Here is a 5388-nt window from a genome sequence, read left to right as displayed (position 1 = left end):
AAGTTCTTTATAAATTTTGGTTATTAACCCCTTATCAGAGGAATTGTCAAATATGTTCTCCCATTGTGTAGTTTGTCTTTTTATTCTGTTCTTGTTGTCTTTAGCTGTGCAAAAGCTTTTTAGTTTGATATAGTCCCATTTGTTTATCCTGTCTTTTATTTCACTTCCCTGTGGAGATAAATCAGCAAATATATTGCTCCAAGATATGTCCCAGAGCTTACTGCCTATGTTTTCTTCTAAGATGCTATGGTTTCACGGCTTACATTCAAGTCTTTTATCCATTTTGAGTTTATTTTTGCGAGTGGTGTAAGCTGGTGATCTAGTTTCATTTTTTTGCAGGTAGCTGTCCAATTTTCCCAACACCATTTGTTAAAGAGGCTGTCTTTACTCCATTGTATTTCCTTACCTCCTTTGTCAAATATCAGTTGTCTATAGAACTGTGGGTTTATTTCTGGGTTCTCTGTTCTGTTCCATTGATCTATATGCCTGTTCTTATGCCAGTACCAGGCTGTTTTGAGTACAATGGCCTTGTAGTATAACTTGATATCAGAAAGTGTGATACCTCCCACTTTATTCTTCTTTTTTAAGATTGCTGAGGCTATTCGTGTTCTCTTTTCGTTCCATATAAATTTTTGGAATATTTGTTCTATATCTTTGAAGTATGTCATTGGTATTTTAATTGGTATTGCATTGAATTTATAGATTGCTTTGGGTAATATAGACATTTTATTGATGTTTATTCTTCCTAACCATGAGCACGGTATATGCTTCCACTTGTTTGTATCTTCCTTGATTTCTTTTTATCAATGCTTTGTAATTTTCTGAGTACAAGTCTTTAGTCTCCTTGGTTAAGGTTACTCCTAGGTACTTTATTTTTTTTTTTTTTGTAATTGTGAAGGGGATTGTTTCCTTAATTTCTCTTTCTGACAGTTCATTGTTGGTGTATAAAAATGCCTCTGATTTCTGAGTATTGATTTTATATCCTGCCACTTTGCTGAATTCGTTTATCAGGTCCAGTAGCTTTTTGACTGAGACTTTAGGGTTTTCTATATACAATATCATATCATCTGTAAATAATGATAGTTTTACTTCTTCTTTTCCAACTTGAATGCCTTTTATTTCTCTTCTTTTCTGATTGCTGTGGCCAGTACTTCCAGGACCATGTTAAATAAGAGTGGTGAAAGGGGGCACCCCTGTCTTGTTCCTGATCTTAAGGGTATTGCTTTTAATTTTTGCCCATTGAGTATGATGTTGGCTGTGGGTTTGTCATAGATGGCTTTTATCATGTTGAGGTATGTTCCCTGTATTCCCACTTTGCTGAGAGTTTTGATCATGAATGGGTGCTGGATTTTATCAAATGCTTTTTCTGCATCTATTGAAATTATCATATGGTTTTTCTCCTTCTTTTTGTTTATGTGATGAATCACATTGGTAGATTTACGAATATTGTACCAGCCTTGCCTCCCCAGAATAAATCCCACTTGATCATGGTGTATGATTTCTTCCATATATTGTTGGATCTGGTTTGCTAATATTTTGTTGAGGATTTTAGCATCTATATTCATCAGGGATATTGGCCTATAATTTTGTTTCTTTGTGTTGTCTTTGCCTGGTTTTGGAATCAGAATTATGCTCACCTCATAAAAGGAGCTTGGAAGTCTTCCTTCCTCTTGAATTTTTTGAAATACCTTGAGAAGGATAGGAGTTAGTTCTTCTTTGAATATTTGGTAGAATTCCGTTGTGAAGCCATCGGGCCCTGGACTTTTCTTTGTTGGGAGTTTTTTGATAACTATTTCGATCTCATTTGGTGTAATTGGTCTTGTTGGGCAGATAAAATATGTATTATGCTCACTTTGTTAAAGTGGCGCTGCCCACGTGGAGGCCGTTGCCCAGGTGATATTAATGTGTGTCTCTGGGCAGGCAGAATCCTTGTAGCCTGGGGCTTGGTTTTGGGATTAAGCCTTTCCCACCCTTTTTTGATGTGGGGTGGTACAATCCAATCATGCCTCAGAGAAGTGACTTTGTATTAGAGACTTCCCTATTTTGTATATTGGATTAAGAGTTTGGATTTCTACACTATAAAATGGGGACGGAGCGGGAGCTTGCGCTCTTGGTTCCTGAGATTAGCATTAGAGAGCAGAGAACAGGGAGAGGCCACGTGGAGGAGGCCAGGAGAAGCAGCCAAGATGGTGGAGTATTGAGTGAGAGGCCAGTTTGTGCAATTTATGCAGGGAGAAGGAAGGAGATGGGGAACAGAAGTGAATAAGTTTGGTGAGCTAGAAACCTTTGATTCTAGGAAACTCGGATAAGTCAGTAGCTTTGTGAGCACTGAATGTGAGTGGGTTTTGGAGCCCAGTGTGTGTTTTTACTTGCCCACCAGGTGCAAGCTAGAATTAAAGATGACAGCCCATTAGTTCTTGGCTCCGTTGTTTCTTTACCGACTGTCCGAATCCAATGCGAACCTGCATGGGCCAGGAGGCTGCTGTGATAGTGGCCCTAGCTCTGGCTACTGGCTTTACAGGTCTATTTAGGTTTTCTGATTCTTCCAGATTGATTTTTGGAAGATTGTATGTTTCAAGGAATTTGTCCATTTCATCTAGGTTGTCTAGTTTTTTGGCATACAGTTCTTCATAGTATTTTCTTACAATATTTTGTATTTCTGTTGTGTCAGTTATTATTTCTCCTCTCTCATTTCTAATTTTATTTATTTGAGTCCTCTCTCTCTTTTTCTTGGTGATTCTAGTTAAAGGTTCATCAATCTTGTTTACCTTTTCAAAGAACCAGCTCCTAGTTTCATTGATCCTCTGTATCGTTTCTTTAGCCTCTATGTCATTTATTTCTGCTCTGATCTTTATTATTTCCTTCCTTCTACTACATTTGGGCTTTACTTGCTGTTCTTTTTCTAATTCTTTTAGATGCAGGGTTAAGTTGTTTATTTGAGCTTTTTCTAGCTTCTTAAAGTGTGCCTGTAGTGCTATGAACTTCCCTCTCAGCACTGCCTTCGCTGTGTCCCATAAATTTTGAGTTGTTGTATGCTCATTGTCATTCGTTTCTAGGAATTTTTTTATTTCTTCTTTGATCTCATTCTTAATCCATTCATTATTTAACACCCTGCTATTTAGTTTCCATGTGTTTGAGAATTTTTGAGCTTTTCTGCTGTGATTCATTTCTAGTTTTATGCCGTTGTGATCGGAGAAAGTGCTTGATATGATTTCAGTCTTCTTAAATTTGTTGAGAGCACTTTTGTGCCCTAACATGTGGTCTATCCTAGAGAATGTACCATGAGCACTTGAAAAGAATGTATATTCTGCTGCTTTAGGGGAAAGGTTCTGAAGATATCTATTAAATCGAGTTGATCTAGTGTTTCCAATAAGTCTGCTGTTTCTTTGTTAATTTTCTTTCTTGAGGATCTATCTAGTGATGTTAGTGGGGTATTGAAATCCCCTACTATTATAGTATTGCTGTTGATCTCGCCCTTTAAATCCACCAAAGTCTGCTTTATATATTTGGGTGCTCCTATATTAGGTGCATAGATATTTATAATAGTTATATCTTCCTGTTGGATTACTCCCTTTATCATTATGTAGTGGCCTTCTTTATCTCTTACTATATCCTTTGTTTTAAAGTCCAATTTGTCTGATATAAGTATTGCTACCCCTGCTTTTTTTTCATTTCCGTTTGCAGGAAATGGTTTTTTCCATCCTTTTACGTTCAATCTACGTGTATCTTTTGTTCTAAGGTGTGTCTCTTGTAGACAACATATGTATGGGTCCTGTTTTCATATCCACGCAGCTACCCTATGTCTTTTTTTTTTTTTTTTTCATTTTTCTGAAGCTGGAAACAGGGAGAGACAGTCAGACAGACTCCCGCATGCGCCCGACCGGGATCCACCCGGCACGCCCACCAGGGGGCGACGCTCTGCCCACCAGGGGGCGATGCTCTGCCCATCCTGGGCATCGCCATGTTGCGACCAGAGCCACTCTAGCGCCTGAGGCAGAGGCCACAGAGCCATCCCCAGCGCCCGGGCCATCTTTGCTCCAATGGATCCTTGGCTGCGGGAGGGGAAGAGAGAGACAGAGAGGAAAGCGCGGTGGAGGGGTGGAGAAGCAAATGGGCACTTCTCCTGTATGCCCTGGCCAGGAATCGAACCCAGGTCCTCCGCACTCTAGGCCGACGCTCTACCGCTGAGCCAACTGGCCAGGGCTACCCTATGTCTTTTGATTGGATCATTTAATCCATTTACATTTAAGGTTATTATTGACATGTAGTTGTTTATTGCCATTTTCTTCTTTAAAGGTGTATTCCTTTTTTGCTATATTCTTTTCTCACTTTGATCTGTTTACAACAGGCCCCTTAACATTTCCTGCAGCATTGGTTTGGTTGTAATGAATTCCTGGAGTTGTTTTTTGTCTGGGAAGCTTTTTATTTCTTCTTCGATTTTAAACGATAGCCTTGCTGAATAAAGTAGTCTTGGTTGTAGGTTCTTGTTCTGCATTTCTTTGAATATTTCTTGCCACTCCCTTCTGGCCTCAAGTGTTTCTGTTGAGAAGTCGGATGTCATCCTTATGGGGGCTCCTTTGTAGGTGATAACTTCTTTTTTCTCTTGCAGCTTTTAATATTTTCTCTTTATCGCTTAGCTTTGGTATTTTAATTATGATGTGTCTTGGTGTAGGTTTCTTTGGGTTTCTCTTTAATGGAGTCCCCTGTGCTTCTTGGACTTGTGAGAGTTTCTCTTACATTAATTTAGGGAAGTTTTCAGCTATGATATGTTTGAACAAAGTCTCTATCCCTTGTTTTTTTTCTTCTTCTTCAGGAACCCCTATGATGTGGATGTTATTTCTCTTCATGTTGTCACAGAGCTCTCTAAGAGTTTCCTCTGACTTTTTGAGTCTCTTTTCTCTTTTCTTCTCTGCTTTTATGCCTTCATTCCAGTTGTCCTCTAACTTGCTGATTCGATCCTCTGCTCTATCTATCCTGCTTTTAATTCCTTCCATTGTGGTCTTTATTTCTGATATTGTATTTGTCATCTCTGACTGATTCTTTTTTATACTTGCTCTTTCTTTATTTAGGTGTTCATAATGACCATCCATTGTTGTGCTAAGATCCCTAAGCATCCTTACAATCATTATTTTGAACTCCGCATCTGGAAGTTTGATTATTTCCATATCACTCAGTTCATCTCCTGAAGGTTTCATTTGAATTGCACTTTTTTGTCTTCTCATTTTCGGTGTTTTGTTTGTAGAGTTGGTTGAGTCTAGGCTTGGTGTTGTCTGCCTCCAGTTTTCAGTTGTGTTATTTCTAGGTCTTCTTGGGTTGGTATCAGCTATTTTTTGTAATCCACTTTCGGATTTGGGCAGCTTTGAAGTCTTGATTTGTTTGTTTTCTTAA

General features: G+C 38.7%; 1 non-coding gene across 1 annotated transcript; it reads right to left on the bottom strand.

Moving 5' to 3' along the window:
* Nucleotides 1–4128: 4128 nt before the first annotated feature.
* TRNAS-AGA (transfer RNA serine (anticodon AGA)) lies at nucleotides 4129–4204 on the bottom strand. Its single transcript has one exon. It is a non-coding gene; the product is annotated as a tRNA-Ser (tRNA).
* Nucleotides 4205–5388: the final 1184 nt, after the last annotated feature.

This window comes from Saccopteryx leptura, chromosome 4 (genome assembly GCF_036850995.1).
Source record: "Saccopteryx leptura isolate mSacLep1 chromosome 4, mSacLep1_pri_phased_curated, whole genome shotgun sequence".
Classification (NCBI taxonomy): domain Eukaryota; kingdom Metazoa; phylum Chordata; class Mammalia; order Chiroptera; family Emballonuridae; genus Saccopteryx; species Saccopteryx leptura.
This window is presented reverse-complemented; position numbering and strand designations above follow the sequence as displayed.